Source organism: Eleutherodactylus coqui, chromosome 3, assembly GCF_035609145.1.
Source record: "Eleutherodactylus coqui strain aEleCoq1 chromosome 3, aEleCoq1.hap1, whole genome shotgun sequence".
Lineage (NCBI taxonomy): Eukaryota > Metazoa > Chordata > Amphibia > Anura > Eleutherodactylidae > Eleutherodactylus > Eleutherodactylus coqui.
This window is the reverse complement of record NC_089839.1, coordinates 98,952,197-98,972,697: the sequence shown is the minus strand read 5'-3', so window position 1 is coordinate 98,972,697 and position 20,501 is coordinate 98,952,197. Positions and strand designations below refer to the sequence as shown.

General features: G+C 46.7%; 2 non-coding genes across 2 annotated transcripts; one reads left to right on the top strand and one right to left on the bottom strand.

Annotated features, from left to right (window-relative positions):
- The first annotated feature begins 10,309 nt into the window (after positions 1-10,309).
- Positions 10,310-10,392, top strand: TRNAL-UAA (transfer RNA leucine (anticodon UAA)). Its single transcript has one exon. It is a non-coding gene; the product is annotated as a tRNA-Leu (tRNA).
- A 463-nt stretch (positions 10,393-10,855) lies between these two features.
- Positions 10,856-10,938, bottom strand: TRNAL-UAA (transfer RNA leucine (anticodon UAA)). The gene has a single exon. It is a non-coding gene; the product is annotated as a tRNA-Leu (tRNA).
- Between the last annotated feature and the right edge of the window lie 9,563 nt (positions 10,939-20,501).

Below are 20,501 nucleotides of genomic sequence, written 5' to 3'. Positions count from 1 at the left end.
TATGCCAACTTCTAATAATCCCCAGTCACTCATGTAATGTAGCTGATACAAGTGACTTCTACAGAATGTGACTATTGGGCTGGGCTCACACTGGTGCTAGCACTTTGCATTCTTCTCCTAAGAGCCAAAGCTAAAAACTGCTGCGCCAGATGAGATTGGCGTATTACAGGTGCACTTTTTGCGCCCCTAGTTTGGACTAGTCTCTTGGTTCGACTGCGACTCTACTGACCCAAGCTTGAAGCATCCTGCTGTGAGTGCAGTTTAGTAGACCCGCACTCGGGCCAGAATTTTTGTCAATGGGGATGCAAAAAAAATGCATCTGTAAAACTCTGAGGCTTCTGCCAGTAGGCTCCAACCTATGGTTCTAGAGCCAATTCCATGAAGGCTGCAAACATCTGTTTTCATGGCCCCTTTCTTCGTGGCATTATTTATACTATAGCTCCACATGCAGACTACTGCTCCACTCACACAAGTAACTGTTTATACTTGGGCCAGATTTTTGGATCCCCTTTATTCACCTGAATCATGGTAGGTTGGTAAAGATTTTGGATTTGAAAAGTAGTTTTAAATATTTAATTCTTTTTTGTTTTGTTTTTTTCTCCAGTGATTCAACAAGATAACTACAGGGTAGGCCATATAAAGGTAGCCTGGCACCCCACACTCTTATGAAAGCTAACAAAAAAGAAAATGTCTTTGTTGCCCATAGCAACCAATCGCAGTGCAGCTTTCACCTATACTGTTGCGGTAAAAATGAAAGCTGTTTTGTGACTGTTTGCTATGGGCAACAGACAGATTTAGACCGCTCTCATGGGGAATAGTCTCCATTGCATTCTGAGCATGCTGTGAGTGTGGGAAAACACCTGTCGGCTCTACCGCACTCGCTCACTCCAGGCTGGCTGTGCCTGGTTTCTATGTTTTCCACTCTCCGAGCATGCTGGAAATTCAATGATGAATATGGCCATATAAGATTCTGTCATAGCAGCTGTCGCAGAGCCACCCAAGCGTATCAGTGTGTACAACAATGCTGTGTGAACACCACTCCCGAAAATAGTCATACACATCAAAACCTTACTGAAGTCACTCAATGTTCTATGCAGATCACATCTAGCTGTAAGCTGTGCACAAATGCAGCACTCTGCAAATAATAACATATATTTATTGCATGTTGTATCCTGTGCCTATACCATACATGTAATGTGGAAATAATCCTTCGAAGGGAATCTGTCACCTCCAAATAGCATAATAAACTAAGTTATGGTGAAATATATATATATTTTTCTATTCGGCGTCACCCACGTTAATTAACCGGTGTATACCTGTTGTTTGCATGGCATTTTATGAAGTTGTGACTACTTCATAGGAAACGAGGAATAAAATATGTATTACACATAGAGCATTAGATTCTCCTCAGACTGCATGTACCGATGTCCCTCTGCAGAATGTGTCACCACTCCCACTCCTCACTCTTTACCCTTATAGGTAACGCCCCTTTTTATTCAAACTTAACCCCAGACTGAAGGTTGCAATCCCTTCTTAGCCTTAAAGGCATGCTCTATCCCTGCAGTCCATGGCCACTTCCTTATGTACTTTACAGACTTTCAGTATATGCACATAGAGGTGAGGTAGAGTCTCCTCAGTATATGCACATAGGGGTGAGGTAGATTCTCTTCAGTATATACATATAGAGGTGAGGTAGATTCAAAAAGTCTGTTTTTTTTTTTTTTTTTTTTTTGGCTGAACGTGGACTTTACCAGGAGTGAGTGTATGCATAGGAAATACGTCCCTGGTTTAACGTCCCCTCCCTGAACAGCACCATAACATATTTTATGATGTTGTTTGGAGGTGATGGGTTCCCTTTTAACCCCTTAGTGACAAAGCCTGTTTGCGACTTAGTGATGGAGCAAAATTTTAAAAATCGGACGTGTCACTTTAGCCTAGAATAGCTCCGTGAAGGTTTTGCATATCCAAGTGATTCTGACAATGTTTTTTCACCACATATTGTACTTCATTTGGTGATTTTACAAATAGACCAATAGAATTTTGTAAATATTTATTACAAGTGCAAAAATGGGGAAATTTTTTTTTTTGTGCAAACATACTTTACAAATTTTTGCTAACATATATATTTCCATCTGTTTTATTCTGGCGGCATATTTGAAAAACTTTTTTTTTTTTTTTTACCATTTAAGAGACGTACAAATTTAATATTACTTAACGTTTTGAGGAACACTTTCTTTTCCTGCACCAAGCCAAGATTGCAAAGCCTCATAGGTGTCAGAATGATAGATACCCCATTTTAAAAACTACACCCCTTAATGTATTCACTGAGGAGGATCATGAGCATTTGGACCAGTTTTTCCTTTTTCAGGAATTAATGCAAGTGAGAGGAGAAAAAAAAAATTTAATATTTTTGCAAATGCGTCATTTTAAAGACATTATTTTTTTTTTTCTATAGTGCACATGAAAATGAGTATTTACACCCCAAAATGGATCCCCCTGTTTGTCCTGTGTTCAGAAACATACCCATTGTGGCCCTAATCTTATATCTGTAGATGCAACGAGGCCTAAACCGAAAGGAGCAGTCAGTGGCTTGCCCACTTGTAGAGCCCTTGAGCCACCAAAACAATGGAGAACCTCCACAAATGACCCCATTTTGAAGACTAGAACCCTTAACAAATTCATCTAGGGGTGTACTGCGTATTTTGACCCCACAGTTTTTACATAAATTTAAGCAAAGCCAGAAGAAAAAAAAATTACGATTGTCATTTTAAAAACTGTTTTTGTACAGTACACCTATGGAAAAAACTTTTACTCCAAAATTGATACTCCTGTTTGCCCCATGTTCAGAAACATACCAATTGTGGCCCTAATCTACTGTCTGGCTGCACAACGGGGCCTAAACTGAAAGGAGCATTGAAGTTCAACTGGTTTAACTTTTACATGATCGCCGTTAGGATAACGGCGATCATGTGACCTGAGACTGCTCACCGGGGCCCTCGCACACTGCTCCAGGCTCTCGGTTACCTTTTAGTAGCAAGGAGACTTTAAATTGCCCGGACCCTTCCTAGCTTCTGTGCTTGCATCTGCCATTTTGCTAATATGTTCATATGCCAAAGTTGGGGAAAGGTGAACGAATAAAGATCCTGTCAGGGGACATCGCCAGAGGCCTTAGGTAAGTAATTTCACCTCCCCTTACAGATTGGATCCGGAAATTTAAAATTTTTTACTTTTACGGGATTGCCATTAGCCAGCCATTGGATAACGGCGATCACGTGACTAGGGAACGCATACTGTGGCACACTGAGAAATCTCCAGGCTCTCTGCTATGTTTGCTAGCCAGGAGCAGGGAAATTTTAAATTACCTGGGCAATCTGCAGGTTTTGCGCATGCGTCTGCCCCTTTGGTGACGGATATGATCTGTGAAGGGAGATGAAACTTTAACTTTTTTAACTTTACTTGAACACTGGTCTCCATTGGATAACAGTGATTATGTCACCGGGGCCATCTCTCTGCTCCAGGCTGCACATGCTAGCCGGGAGCAGAGGGTTTGCAAATTTCCCGGCGTGCGAGCCTGACGTTTCCATCAGTCACACATGCGCAGGAGGCGGTGTGAGGTCCTGGAAGGATCATATCGCTGTGAGACATCACGGAGGACTGGAGTGAGATCTATGAGGGGAGGTAAAACTTTAACTTTATTTAACTTTTTATGACTTTTCCGTGATTGCCATTATCCATGGGATAGTAACGATCACTGAACCAGTCACCGCAGTCTCTGATGTCTCCTTATTCCTGGCCCACTAAAGTAGCTGGGAAGCAGGAGATTTCAAATGTCCTAAGACGATCTGGTCATCTGCGCATGCGTTGCCATTTTTACTAAGGCACACACGCGCAGAAGACGCCGGAGGGCCTGTTCTGGACCAGATCATTGCGGAGGACAGAGTGAGCAGCTTTAGCCCCCCTCATTGATGCGATCCGTGAGGGGAGCTGAAACTCTAATTTTTAAAAACATTTTATTGCGATTGGTGCTATCCATTGGATAGCGCTGATCGCATTATCGGGGTGGGGGGAAGGGGTGGTGGCGGCCTACTTAGCGACGGTGGGGCAGTCACTAAGGGATTAAGGGACATACAACACGTGCTGAATATTTCTGCAAAATGCACCTAAATGCTGCAAAATCTGCACATATACATGCGGGTTAGGGAGCAGTAGGATCCTGGCTAGGCTAGCGAGAGGCCTATGATGTGGGTCAGGTAGGATGTCCTCTCTCCTGAAGGCGACCACCTGGAATGTGAGACTTATAAGGCCATGCATGGTCCTCTGTTTTCAATTCTTAATTGTTCTAAAGACCTGTATAAAGGGTCGGACATTGATTTGCAGGAATGCTGCCATCCAATAGGTGGCGCTGCAGAGGTATTATTCAATTTCCCTTATTTGCATAAAGGAGTATCGCTGGCATCTTTCCCACCGATGCCGGCAGTGAGAGGGGAGAGGGCTGAAAAGCGTTCTTCCCTCGGCCACCTCCAGTCACAGTTAGGCCGCCTGCAGATGGCCGGGTCGGATCCCACTGCGAGAATTCTCGGGGCGGGACCTGAGCCGAGCCCCTGCAGGGACCAGCGCGGCACTCACCTGCTCCTGCGGCTCTGGCTCTATGATCTGCGGGCTGCTGCCCAACCGACACATGCGCAGAGCGGAGCCAGCGGCTGACATTTCTGTGCGGGGTTCTGCGAGCCCCGCACAGAAATGGAGCATGCTGCGATTTCTTTTTCTTTTTTTTTCCTGCGCGAGACTTCGCGTGGACAAATCACGGCTGTCTGCATAGGATTGCGTTAGAAAGCGCAATCCTATGGCAGCTTCCACGCGCGGGGAATCCCGCCGCGGAATTTCCGCCTGTGTGCAGGGGGCTCCAGACAGTCGTTTGGAGTAAAGTTTCAAATGGCATGTCTTCCAGTTTTCTGTATGCAGAAACTGGACTGAATTTTTCGTTAAGCCGCTCATTCATTTACGTGGGACAATTATTGCAACATGGGAATCTGAACGATAATCGTCCTGTGTAAAAGGGTCATTACACTCATTGCCAATAAAGACAAGAGTCTTGCTACCGTAATACTTTCCTCTTGGATGGGGACTGAGGATTTAGCACAGTGTTATTTAGGATCATCACTTGGCAAAATGCCAAAATATAACAATTTCACTAATTTAAATGGCCACATTTCCTAAGTGAAATTCTCCATCCGTTCTTGTTGAAAGAATATCATCCACGCAGCGCTACGTTGTTCCCACGTGACCTGAATGATACAAATGTAACATTAATATTGCTGTTGTCTGGGTTTTCTGGACCCTAACCCATGTCAGCCTTTGCTATGAATGATCGTGTCAAGGTCTGTGGAAACGGTTAGCTGGTTATGTCACTGCAGCGTTTGCTCCTTCAAATCCTCCCATCTACAGATCTTTTATCTGAAGGATGCAGCTCTGTGCACAGATGTAGATAACCGTCCTAACAGCTTTATAAGCGCATTCTAATCTCTATGATCTTCAACTGAAAGAGCACAGCCCAACACGCCGGCATGAAACCCTCTGACAAAGAATATCTGTGAAAACCCCAACTATTACAATAGGAGGTGAACAAATCTATCCTATGCGAAAGTAACGACTCTCCTTTGATCTTTTGTACTGTAAAGCTGTCAATACACGAAGTTTAATTGTTTGCAATGCGGCTGATCAACATATTGGACTAAGGCCAGCTTCATACGGGCGTATTTGCGCAAACTTTGTGCGCGCAATACACAGTGAATAGAACCCATTGATTTTAATGGATTCATACCCGTTTGCATATTTTACATGCGCAAAAAAAAAAATTCCAGCATGCTCTTTTCCTGCATATTTTCACACCAAAGGCCCCCATAGAAGTCAATGGGAGGTGCAATTGCCCCAACAATACATTAGGAGCTGCATGAAAAAAAGTGTAATTCTCCTGGAAAAATAACATCTGGAACACGTTAGACAAATTAGCCATTTTACTCGGTGCGTATTAGTGTCCTGCCCGCAAATGAACATGTCTTGTTGGCACAAAAAGTACAGTAAAATACGCAGATACACGTGCATAAAAGTTTTGTTCATCCCGCAAATACGCTTCCCAGAGGCACGTAGACTTGTGCATATGCTTGTGTGAAGCCGGCCTAACTGGCTGATTGGGAGCGCAATTTAACCACTCAATGACAGGGCCCTTTTTTGCCATTTTTGGTGTGTGCAAACCCCCCCTTTCAAAAAATCACAACTAAGTATGCGGTCGCTGGTCACATGATCGCCGTTATGCAATTGAGAACGATGATCATGTGAATGTGAAAAAAAAAGTTAGTCTTACCTCCTTTCACGGATCCGCCTGTGAGGAGAGGTGAAATTACTTACCTAATGTCCCCCGATGGCATCTTTATCTGCAGACCTTTTTCCAGCTTCGGTGCGTGCGCCCGCCTGCAGAATGCAGAATGCAAGCGCAGAAGCTTGGGAGGGCCTGGGAAATTTAAAATCTCTTTGCTCCTGGCTACTAAAGATAGACGAGAGCCTGGAGCAGTGACAGCGAGGCACGGGGAGCTGGTCCCGGTCATGTGATCCCCATTATCCAATGGATAATGGCGATCATGTAAAAGTTTAAACTTCAATTTTATTTATTTATTTTTTTTATCCACTCTCCGATGCAATCGGTGAGGGGAGATGAAACTTCTTACCTGAAGCCTCCACGTTTGAACCCCGACGCGATCATCCTCCACGAACGTTCTCCAGCTTCTGTGCATGCGCCCGCTCGCAAAACGCCGGACACATGCACAGGAGCTGGGGTGGGCCCGGGAAATTTACAATCTCCTTGCTACCAACGGTAGACGAGAGCCTGGAGCAGTGACCGGTGGCCTCGTTGAGCGGTCCTCGTTCATCTCGTTGAGCGGTCCCCGATCACGTGATAAAAAGATAGCGATCTACCTTAGGCCAGTCTCATACGACCAAATCAAATGCATTGGATTACACAATTCCGCTCACATTAGTGGGTTAGAATTACGCAATCCACTCACAGAAAAGAGAACGCAGCAAGTTCTATTGTACCGCGGATATCCGCAACATAGAGTCCATTGTGCTCCATGGTCATGGATATACCTGCAGCCCATACGCAACTACATTGTATACGGGCTGCGGGTACCTGCATCACCGCTAAGCGACGGCGTGGGAACTACAAAGTACTACAGTTAGGTGCAGTACATTACGCGGCCATATGTAGGGCCACGGTAGGGCTCACAGCTGGTATCCCCTGCGGGTCTCCGTAAGTTGATTCCACATAGGGCCGTGTGAGTCCAGCATTATTCGGACCGCTACCTGTAAGACGTAATTTACAAGAAGCCCCGGGAACGCTCGCCTTCCTGCAGTTCCAGCAAGCTTACGGAGACTCACAGAGCACCACCTTTTACCCATCCCTGCCACTGAGGCTAAGAAATCCCCCCCCCCCCCCCCAAAAAAAATGTTGGGTTTACAGGAAGCTTGGGAGGACGACCGCCTCCGGATTCTGCAGCAAATACCGCCCATAGCATGCCAAGGAAAACAGCTTTTTCCTGCACATGAGAGGAAATCCTGATTTTCTGCTCGAGGAGGAAAAATCGCAGCATGCTCTATTTTTAAGCGGATTCCGCACGGGCGGTTTCCATTTAACTCAATGGAAGCCGTCTGACCGGCGGCCCTTCCACAGGGATTTAAAAAGAAAAACAAAAAAAAACAAAACTGCGCATGTCTGATGACTCACAGTGCGGACCATCTGCAGTACAGAAAAGACAGGTACACACGGATGCCGGCTGGGTATATGGTCGGATTCCGACCTGGTTGTGTGCAGCCGGCCTTAGGTGGATAAAATACCCCCTAAATGCTTATAAAAGCAACACAATAGATATTACCACGTTCGTGACAACCCAAACAATGAATTCCTATTTTTGTTTGCCTCCCAAAAACCACAGTAAGGGCGCCCACCCACTGGCGTTTGCGATTTTCGTGCGTGAAAAACGCCGCGTTTCTCGCGGCGTTTTTTGCCGCGTTTCTCGCGGCGTTTTCGCGGCTTTTCCATTAATTTCCATTGACTTTCATGGGTGCATTAGGAGAAAAATAAGGACACATATGCAACTGACAGTTCCTATGTTAAAAAACGCAACGCAACGCAAAGCGCCAGTGGACAGGAGTACATTCAATTCTAATTGCTCTTGAGAAAAAACGCAAAATGCAAAGAAAAAAAAATCGCCAGTGGGTGGGCGCCCTAAGAAACCACTCCAAAAGTCACATCTGCCTCAAAGTGGAACCAATAAAAACTACAATTCTTCGGCAAACGAATACGCCATCTCAGAGCGCCGCTGATGCATAAAGGAAAATGTTATCTGTGACGACGCACATACAAGTGTTTTTCTTTGAAAATGTGTTTTGATTGCGCAAAAGGAGTAGAATTTTTTTTTTTTTAATCTCTATAACCCTGGTCTCGCAGGAATCGTGCTGATCAGATAAGACCCTTATCAGGCTCTTTTTACGGAATGTTGAACACCGTGAAAACACATCCGGAAACGCTGGCGGAGGTCCTGGGGCATTTTCCCATTTCAATACAAAAAAACGTAACCCAAGTTGTACAGCACATTCTATGTACCCCACAGCGGTGCCATTAAAAACTACATGATCCCCCAAAAACCAATCCCTCATATGGTTATGTCCATGCGACAATGAAAATCGCTTGGTGCTTAAGGCAAAATAATAGACTCGCGACGAAGGGCTCATTCCCACAAACTTATTTTCACTGTGTATTACATGCGCGTGATACACAGTGAATGGAGTCAATGAAAGTACATTGATTTTCAGTGATCCATTCGCATTTGCGTATATGCATTGCGCATAACACGCATTTGTAAAAGAAGGCATGTTCTTTCCCCACCCCCACCCCCCGTATTACGCACCTGCAGCCCTGTTGTTCTCTATGGGCTGCGTATTAAACGCTATTCATACGCAACGCCGCTATGAGGAGGAGCTGGGAATCTTAAAAAAAAAACAAAAAAACTGCACGACAGCAGGGCGAGATACGCTGTCATGCACAATCGCTGGCTGCTCACCCAGCGGTAAAATGCTGCGCAATACACAGTGTTTAGTGCATACGGCCGTGGGAATGAGTCCTCAGGCTGTTATCACGCGGCCGGGAAAATCGCTCGAGATCTGTGCATTGTGAGATTGAATTCCAATCTAAAGAACGGGGTCATACACGAGCGATTTCTTTTTTCCCCACTTCGCACTGCGATACGAAACAAAGCGCAGCACATCCTATTGTTAGGACGCGCCCTCGCATCGCCCATTGTTCCCACTGGGGCTGGCGGCAGCTCCGCACCTCATGCTGGGTGCGCGCGGCGCGATGCTTCCCCATTGAAGAGACACTCTGTCATCCTCCACCGCATCGCCGGACTCCTACTTCACCCGAGTGATGTGAGGCAGTTTTGAAATAAAAAAGTCTCGCATCCGGGCGGGTTTTACAGATAATACACGGTAACATTACTGTCAATGGCGTCTTACGTATACAGCGCGTGTAACAGAGCGCTACATGCTCTATCTTGGCACGTATAAACACCAAGCGTATGGGGATTTGTCAGCACGCAGCAGACCATGCGGCACTAAGGCTGCGGTGGGCAGCAGAAAATGCGGCACTAAGGCTGCGGCGCACAACTCGTCGCACTACGGCTGCAGTGGGCAGAACATGTGGCACTAAGGCTGCGGTGCACAGCAGAACACTAAGGAGTTAATGTGGTGATTATTTTGGGCTGATTTCTTGCTGCTTCTGTACACTATAGCCGACATGTGAGGACCCCCTGACTGGTGCCAGGCGCGGCCGCTGCCGGGAGGTTTCTGCCCCTCTGGCTAGGCTTCACCTTGCAGCAGACGGGAGTGCATCGGCGCCTCACCACCAGCTCCCGGCGTGCCTTGCGTTTATAAGTCATACCGCACGCCGGTGCTTGCAGTTCAGCCGTGGGAGTCAAACAGTCTGCAAGCTGGTGCGGCCGCATTGTTGTTCCTGAGGTATCACTAGCGCTGGGCAGACTGCAAGCCGGTCTCAATAATCCCCCAAGCACGCAATATTAATGGGCACGCGAGACGCTGTGAGCTATCTCAGCCGGTATCTACGGGCCGCCAGAGACGGCGGATAGACGTGTAGACCGAGTTACAACGTTGTGATGGGTATGTCGCAACTGGAGTGACATTACAGAACTTGTCACCTCACATACTATGTGTAAGAGACTGTGAGCGCCGCCTCCCAGTGCTTACCAGGATGGCCGAGTGGTTAAGGCGTTGGACTTAAGATCCAATGGACATATGTCCGCGTGGGTTCGAACCCCACTCCTGGTAGAACATTTTTTAATTAGTTAATTAATATGGTTTTTAGTGGGTACTGACTACCACAACATTTAGCAATAATGCTGCCCTGTTTCATCTGTGCATACAATGTAAACCGTTGTTTCATATTAAAAATATCTTTCCCATCTTTCTGATTTGCATATCAAAAATAACATGCCATTCAGATGTGCATGTTCCAAATAGGCTATTAGACTGAGAGTAACAAGATTAGTGGAATCTACTTTCAATTTTGATCATTATTTGGCCATTTCAGAGGGATGTATACGCAAGTATGCTCACCAGTATGGAGCGTAATAGCGCATGGATAGGTTTCCACCACACCAGCCTTTTGGGACTTTTCAAATTCTGAGCTACAGGGTTGCATAACTGGACAAAAACACACTGATGTTTAACCCCAAGGTGTTACATTTTCTTTAGTCTTTTGTAGATACTTTTGTAATCTTTTAAAAATTATTACCAGGAGTGGGGTTTGAACCCACGCGGACATATGTCCATTGGATCTTAAGTCCAACGCCTTAACCACTCGGCCATCCTGGTGAAGATGTCTGCTAAAGTTTGGTCATGTGACTCCCTGAACATAACTTTTTCCAACTCCAGTCTTCAAGGTGCCCCAACAGGTCATTTTTTTTGGATTCCCTCAGTATCGCACAGGTAATTGTTGTCAGCGCCTCAGACATTGCCGCACGTGTTCTTACTATAGGATATCCAGAAAACATGACCTATTGGGTAGCGCTGCACTAATGCTGGTTTTACATGGGCTATAAAATCGCATGATTTTCAAGACGAATGAAGCACATCCGTGTTTGTGATCTGCGGTAAAGTGGAGCATGCTGCAATTTATTATCTGCGTGTTGCATCCGCAAATCAAATCCGCTTGTGGACATTGGGCTTAAGGACCAAGCGCTGTATATGTATGAAGGTCCTGGGTATTAACCCCTTCGTCATTAACCCCTACTTCAGGGCAGGGTGGTACTTAAGGTAACATGACGTAACCTTACCTCATGTGGATTTTGCGGGATCTGAAGAGATCCCGTGCCATTCAGCAGCGGGAACCAGCTGTTACTGATAGCCAGACTCCCGCTGCAACATCGGGGGTGCATCAGGACAGTGACCCCTGCTGTTAACCCCTTACATGCCACGATCTATGTAGATCACGGCGTGTAAAGGGTTAACAGAGGAAGCGCGCTTTGGACCCCCGCGATATAATCGAGGAGGGACGACGGCTTGCCAAGGCAACAGGACACCAGCTACAGGCGTCCTGCTTTGCCATGGCCTATGATCGCTATAACTAGCAATAAGGCATTGCAGTACAGAAGTTTAGTGCCTTACCAAATGGATCATAGAAGCTATGAATCAGGTCCCCTTCAGGGACATAAACAGTGTAAAAAAACTTAAAGAAATAGTGTAAAAAAATAAATCAAAAAACCCTTTTTGCTCATTTTCCAATATTTGTATGAAAAAAATAAAAAAATGAATAAAAACCCCACATATGTGATATCATTAAAAAATGGAGGAAAAATGCTTAATTTATTCATTTTACTTCCAAAAAGCGCAATAAAAAGGATCAATAAAGCCATATGTACTCCAAAATTGACGCAAAAACAATCCCTCACAGAGCTCCATCCATGGAAAGATTAAAACATTTTGCGAATTTGAATGCAATGATGCAAAAATAATTATAATTTCAAAAAAAAAAGGGTTTTATTCTGCAAAAGTGGAAAAACCTGAAAAAAAGATACTGTTTTTGGCATAGTTGTAATTGTACTGACCCACAGAAAAAATGTATGGTGTCATTTATGCTATTTGATTGACGTTATAAAATAAAAAAATTAAAAAACTATGGCAGAATTGGTGTGTTTTCTTTCCTTGCTCTCTCTCAAAAAAATAAAAGTTTTACATTATATTCCACGAAAAATGGTACTAATCAAAAACTATAGTTCGCCAAGCAAAATACAAGCCCTCAAATGGCGAAAAATAAAAAAGTTGTGGCTTTTAAAAAGTGGAAATGAAAATCCCCCCCAAATCGTTGCGTCCTTAATAGAGATGCGCAAGCATCAAAATGCTCGAGTGCTTGTTGCTCGAGTCGAACTTTTTGTAATGCTCGAGAGCTCGTTTCGAGTACCAAACCCCATTGAAGTCAATGGGCGACTTGAGCATTTTTGTATGGGACCGATGCTCCGCATAGGTCATGACTTGTCAAACACCAGAAAACATCAGAAAGTCATGGAAACACCACAGAAACGGATAGGGAAAGGCAGGGGCAGCATGCATGGCTGCATCTGAGGCTCCCAGGTCCCACTATAAAGCCAAAATGGTGGCAAAAGTCTGGGGTCACCCCCCTAACAATTTAATTTGGAAAAACCCTCATTAGCAAGGTACACAACCTGGCACATCTAAGCTAAGCACCACACTACCTGCAACCAAGGACAATCACTGCCTGCGTGTGACACCGCTGCCTCTTCTCCTGGGTTACATGCTGGCATTGCTGTCCAACCCCCCCGCACGACCCTGCGTCCACAGCGCACACAAAAGTTTCCCTGCGCAGCGTTCAGCTGCCGTCATGCCACACGCTCGCTTCATAGCCACACCAGGAGGAACCGGAGGCACACACTGCAAAGGGTTGGCAGGGCCAGGCAGCGACCCTCTTTGAAAGTGTGGGCGGTAGCCCACAATGCTGTTGAGAATTGATGATAAATCGACGTATGATCATCATTCCAATCCCGTGCCACCTTGTCAAGAGCCGCAAACGTGGGCATAAAGGGGACTCAGGTGCCAGCACTTCTACACATCTCCACAATGCAGCAATACTCCCTGTGGGAAGCATGTGAGCGGGCCCAGGGTCAGGCTCGGTCCCAGCCTCCACCTTGTGTGACCCAAGATGCCGCAAGTTACATAGCAATGGGAAATCCATGTGTCCCCACACAATTCATTCTGTGTAGGTGTCAGATAGCTCAACACCGCAATGGGAAGTCTTTGAGTTCCTTGGGCTCACCTATGCTGTCGGTGCAAAAACATGGCAGAGTTTCACCCCGCCAAGAACCTCGGCCCACATTTCTACCCTAGTCAGTCAGTTTATTTGTGCCAGACAGGTAAAACACAGCAATGGGAAGTCTTTGTGCACCCACAGCATAGGCGAGGCCAAGGAATTCAAACATGGTATTACACATGAGGAAATCAGAGTGCCCAAACATGGCAGAGTTTCACCCCGCCAAGGACCTCGGCCCACATTTCTACCCTAGTCAGTCAGTGTATTTGTGCCAGACAGGTAAAACACCGCAATGGGAAGTCTTTGTGCACCCACAGCATAGGCGAACCCCTGGAACCCAAGGAAAGTATTACACATAAAGAAATCAGAGTGCCCAAACATGGCAGTTTCACGCTGCCAAGGACCTCGGCCTCGGCTCACACCCTCATTAATCGTGGGCATAAAGCGGACTCGGATGCTAGTGCAACTGTGAACGTCTCATTAATGCAGTAACGCTCCTTTTGTTTGGCCCAAACCAGTGTTGAGGGTTAATCTGTTCAAACAGACTGGTCAGTGATGTTGTCCGGTTCCAAATTGACCTACGTAGGAGCGCTCCTTGAGAGTCAAAGTACTGACCATTACACACGGTATATGGTGAAACAATGAACTCTATTTTATTGTCTGTATCTCTTAGCTTTTATAGAAGATCGTCCTCGCAGGGACGCGACTTGTGGTAAAACAGGGAATAACCTCGTGATTTCCATACATCTTAAACTCATGACTTTTATATCTGACAATAAACTTTGACATTTAGACTTGTGATATATGACATTTAAGAAATAGCTGATTTCACATGACTTTTAGACGAGCACATTAATTTTAGACAGAGAGAGCTGACAACTTCTTTGCGGTTAGGCCATGTCTTGCTAAATCCCGAGACATCTGTTCTTGGAACTTCCTGATTCCAATAGGTCAGTCTACAGAGCTTAAGAGAGAAACCACAGCCTGTTTCTCAATAGTCATGAGTTCTGTACACATACAAAATACTTGCAATATATTCATTTTGCTAAAATGGATTGATAAGCAATCATATATATTCATTTTGATAAACAACATATATTAACTCCTTCAGCCCCTCTTGGCCCCTATCATTCCCCCATTTTGGACATCAGGAAGACACACGCAGGGTTCAGTTCTATTTTGGAAAGTCATAGTCGAGGTAGGTCCTATTGGTCGACTAGCCCATATAAGGCGTCTCTAGTATGATGTTACAATACTAGTAGCGTGCACAGGTACGCACGGCAGGGGATTCCCTAATCTTCACCCACACCAATGTCCCTCCTGGAGATAGTCCTAATGGTGAACACGTCCAGGTCGCGTTACCCTGACCCTACACTACCTAGTGACAAGACTGGAAGGAACCGCCGTATGTTCTGCCTACCTCCAGCAGGGGGTCGGCCTACACAGGGGCTGTAAAGGCTTTTGCCGTACATTTGCTCACACAAGAGATTATGACTTTGATTATTATATATATACACAACAGCATGACAATTATGGGGAATTTTGAGGCTGAGTTGATCCAGAGGAAGGCGAAAACCCTTTTAGGAAAAAGCCAATTATCCTTGTATAAAAGGGAAAAATTCCTTCCTGACCCCAAATATGGCGATCGGAACAAGTCCCAAGATCACAGCCGACATCTGACTTTTTAAAATGTATTATTGTTTTCCTGAATCTAAACAAATCTCTTACCATTTGTTTGTGTGAAATATAAAGTGTATGTTTGACCGCATCACAATAGGAACAATATTCATATACATTAAGAAAGGTATTTTCCTGAATAACATTGCTCTCTTCCACATCACTATCATTATGCATTATTGAATATATATCGTGAAGTGTCTTTATTGGAGTGGGGATAGACAGTAAGCAAGTCCGTAAAATATCTTCCCCACTCCGAAGGTTGGGCATGCACATGTGGGAAATATTCAGTACGTCTTTTGCAAAGTATTCCCACATGTTGGGGTGTCCTTCCGCCCAAACAGTCCATCTTCTTCTTACATCGACAGTTGATGAGAAATTGTCCCGAAAAGAGAGTAGTCCAAGAAAACAAAGGGTAAATAATACACCTATCCAGACTATCAATGCTGGTGTCCAGGTTGCCATCCCCCTCCCCCACCCTGGGTTGGGCTTACTCTCCACCCCCCTCGTGGTGCTGAGGCGTTGGAACTTTCTTGCAGTGTGAGGCATGAATCCAAGTGGGTTTGCCTTCTAGCTTGACCGAGGTGGGAGTGGTTAACAGCACTTGGTATGGTCCGTCAAAGCGAGGTTCCAAAGTCTTTCTGACGTGTCTCTTTACCACCACCCAATCTCCGGGATTCAGAGAGTGGGATCCTTCCAAACTATCAGGGTCTGAAATAGAAGAGAAAACTAGGTCGTGTGTTATTTTTAGCTTTTGGCATAAGTCCTGCACAAAGGAAGTAACTTTATCATGACCCAGGGATAGAGCTTGTGGGTGATACAGTCCTAACCTAGGCACGGAGCCAAAGAGAATCTCATAAGGAGACAGTCCTGTTTTCCTATTTGGCGTGGTCCGTACTGAGTAGAGGGCCAGAGGTAGGCACTCGGGCCAAGGTTTTCCTGTTTCAACCATGGCTTTCTGTATCTTAAGTTTGAGGGTGCCATTGAGTCTTTCTACTTTTCCGGAGCTCTGCGGATGATAGGGGGTGTGAAAGGCCTGCTCTACTCCTAAGGCGGACATGACTTCCTTCATTACCTCACCAGTGAAGTGAGTACCACGGTCGCTCTCAATGGTCTCTGGTACCCCAAATCTGCACACTAACTCTGACACAATTTTTTTTGCAGTGGCCTGGGCAGTGGCCTTCGTGACCGGGTAGGCCTCAGCCCACCCAGAAAAGAGGTCAATGCATACCAGGACATACTCATACCTTCCTGACCTGGGCAGCTGGATGTAATCTATCTGTAGTCTCTGGAAGGGGTACAAAGGTCGCGGAGTGCACTTCCGAGGGGTCTTTACTACTTGACCGGGGTTGTGTAGTGCACAGATTTCACAAGCCTTGACGTATGCCTTTGCCATCCTGTCAAATCCCGGAGCGTACCACATTTTCTCCACCAGGGCTACCATGGCATTACGAGAAGCGTGCACCTTTCCATGAGCCAAAAGGGCCATACTAGGATAGGCAGCCGCAGGTAAACACATATGGGAACCCATCATCCAACCTTCATTTCCTTTTACTGCCCCTGCACTTGCCCAGCGCTCCTGCTCTTGCCCTGAGGGGAGTAGGTCCACCTCCTTCTGTGGTGGGACAGAGAGGGTCTGGTCCTTGGCAGGGGGATCAGGATCCTCCTCCGCTGGGCAGGACCTGGTCTGAACTCTGCACACGGGTGCCCTCCAGTCCAGCAGGGCTGCAGCCTTAGCTGCTCCGTCTGCCTTCTCGTTGCCTCTGCTTTCCAAGGAGTCCCCTTGGGTGTGTGCCTTTACCTTTATTATGGCTACCTGCTTTGGGAGCATGATAGCTGACATTAAACTACTTACTGCCTCACCATTCTTTATCGGTCTGCCTTGAGCTGTTAGGAAGCTCCGCGCGCGCCAAATCGGCCCATAGTCATGCGCAACGCCAAACGCGTACCTGGAGTCCGTGTAGATATTAGCAGTGACTCCCCGGGCTAACTTGCAGGCCTCGGTCAGAGCGCACAGCTCCGCTTCCTGTGCTGACATATGTGGGGGCAAGGCGCGGCCTATCAGTACTTTATTCATTGATACTACAGCAAACCCTGTCACAAATCTGCCCATCTCATTCTGGTATTGTGATCCATCCACAAACATTTCAAGGTGGGGGTTCAGGAGAGGCTTATCTGTGACATGAGCAAATCCAGCTGTCTCCTGCTCCATCAGAGCAGCACAGTCATGCTGGTGCTCGGTGTCAAAAGCTTCCTCTTCGCCTAGGGAATTGACAAAAAGTTGATCCCCTGTGCTTACTCCCCCTTTTGAATCAGTGTCACCTAATGGCAGTAAGGTGGCCGGATTCAAAGTTGTGCAATGTTGAAATGAGACATTGGATGAAGAGTGTACTGCAAGTTCCATTTTAACCTGTCTAGCAAGAGACAGATGTCTACGGCTCACCTGTGTCAGAATTCCATGTACGTCATGGGGCGTGAGGACCACAAGAGGGTAGTCTAGGACCACCTCAGACGCTTTCTCAAGTAGTGCTTGTACAGCCAGAACTGCTCTTACACAGGAGGGTGAACCCCTGGCTACTGCGTCAAGATGTGCACTGTAGTATGCTACAGAGCGCTTTTTGTCACCATGCTCTTGTGTGAGGACGGCAGTAGCATGTCCCGCCATCTCAGTCACGAACATCTGGAAGGGTTTATCATAGTCTGGCAGACCCAGTGCCGGAGCACTGGTAATCTGTATTTTCAGCTGATGGAAAGCTGACTCGGCTTCCGGAGACAAAGCAAATGGCTTAGAACTCAGGCAGTCGTACAGAGGCTGCATGGTCATGGAGGCAGAGCGAATCCACGGCCGACAATATGAAACTAACCCCAGAAATGTCCGCAACTGAGCATGGGAGGCGGGGAGTGGCATGTCCTCCACCACCTTGGTACGTTCTGGCGTGAGGTGTTTTGTACCAGGACCTAGGCAGTGACCAAGAAACACAACATGAGATTTGCAAAACTGTAATTTGTCTTTACTGGCTTTACACCCGCTGTCTGCAAGAAAACAAAGGAGGCTGAGTGAGGCCGCAACGCAGGTAGGTCTGTCCGGTGCACAGAGTAGGAGATCATCAACATACTGAAGCAGGGCCACACCTGGTGGGACCGTCCATGCATCAAGTACAAGCCTCATACATCGGGTGAATTGATTTGGGCTGTTTTGTGCCCCTTGTGGTAGGACAGTCCAGCAGTACTGTTTTCCTCGGAACGTGAAGGCAAACAGGTACTGGCAATCGGGGTGGAGCGGGACGGAAAAGTAGGCATTGGTAAGATCGACCAAGGTGTACCAACAGGTTCCGGAAGGTATGGTGGACAACAGAGTGTAGGGATTGGGGACCAAAGGTGTTTCTAGGATGGTCACCGTATTAATTTCTCTTAGATCGTGAACCATCCGGTAGGTATCAGGTTCGCCTTTCTTGCCTTTCTTTTTAACCGGGAAGAGTGGCGTGTTAGCGGGTGAGACGCAAGGTTTTAAAGCATTCAAGGCACATAACTCTGTAATAGTGGAGGCTATTGCGTCTTCCTGTGCCATGGCTAGGGGATACTGGCGGATCATGGGGGCTTTTTCCCCATCTTTGAGATATACCATGACTGGGGGTACGTGGAGATGGCCCAAGTCTGTCTTCCCTTTTGCCCATAGGGTCTCTGGCACTGCTGAGAGAACCTGTGTATCTTCTGGGGTCAACACATATACAGTACAAGAAGGAGGCGGAGTGACCAAGTCTGCTGCCATGAGACAGAATACCTGGTGGTCGGCCGCAGAGGTACTGACATGAGCCTCACCGGAAGGATGGAGCTGAATACAGCACCCCAGGGGTCCCATCACATCGGTTCACATGATGCAATCCCCAGCGGGTGACACCAGGAAGCGAGTGAGGACTCGTGACCCTTGAAAAGAGACTTCTATGGGCTCGGTCTCACGCATGGGTGTTGGTTCACCGGACACTCCAACGGCTATGGCTATGGAGTCTGAGAGGGGAATACTAAGGTCATTGACTTGTGAGGTACTGACACATGATTTAGTGGCCCCTGTGTCAATTAAAAAGGGCACCTCCTTCCCCTGGATTTTTAGAGGCTGAAAAATTTGTGGCCCACGTGCGTCAGTAACTATAAGGGACACGGGGGAAGGAGTGCCAGACCTTCATTGGTAATTGGTATACCCGTTATTTCCCTGTGGGCGGGATGATGTGGTATTGGCCGTACTTCCCTGTTGCCCCCTTTCGTCTGACGTGTTCTGTCTAGGGCGTTTAGGGGCTCTACAATTACGGGCCAAGTGTCCAGTCTTCCCGCAGTTATAACACTTACGGGTCTCCCGCCTGGGGTCGTTAAGTCGGACTGTGTCCCCCTCCATGGTGTAATGTTTAACCATAACACCCTTTGTGTGGTCTTCTGTGTCCATGACAAATCCTACAGCTTTCTTATATAGATCACGCGGTCTGGCCTGTCGCCAATCGGGGGTACATGCTTTAACGCGTTCGGACAGGCGCTTATCTATTCCTTGCATAAAGGCTTCACAAAAAGCAGCATTACGTATGGCTTTTGGACAATCATACAAGCCCAGATCTCTGCCTACTTCCTCTAAACGGCCAAAGTAACATTCAATAGACTCGCCCTTGTTCTGTCTACACTGGGTTAGGGCTGTACGTCTCTCTTGGGCTTTATCCTTAAACCAGGCTTTAACGTTGTCCACATATTGAGTACCACTAAGTAATGTCTGGGGGTCATCTGGGCGATCTTCAAGACCACAAAATTGAGCAATACTATTGTAAAGGCCCAGAGGACATTTTACATTCATAAGACATTCCATATCTGTCCAAGTGGCAGAGTAGTTTTTCTGTATGACTTCCAACTTTCTATGGAAAGCTGCTGGCTCTGTCTGGGGATCGTGCAGTTGCTGACACAGTGCCATCTGGTCTGTGGCGCTCCAGGGTCGCCATGTAGTGACTGTAGACCCGGGAAGTGGTCTATGTGCGTCCGTGGGTCTGTCATTAGAAGACGATGGTCTGTCGGTGTCCTCTTGTCTGACCGTGCCCAATGGTGGACTCGGTCTGTTTGGTTCTCTATAATGGGTAGTGGAGGTTGTAACTGGGAACAAGGGAATCGGTTGTCTACACTGATCCCTGCGACGTGGAGTCCCACATACCGTACAGAGTTCTTTAAAACAGGCATTCTGTTGACCACAACGTGGACAGTCCCAAGCCGGACCTCTATTTACTTCAGGGCCCGGGGATCCTGATTGAGGGCTGTAGGGAGGTGTATCCATCTGGGCAGTAGCCTGTGGATACGTAGGAGGCAGGGGCGGCAAATTGGGATACAGAGAATTAAAGGGATTATTTGGAGACATTGGTGGAGCGGCCGGGACGACAGGAGAGACTAATGGAACCGTAGGGGTTTCCATGGG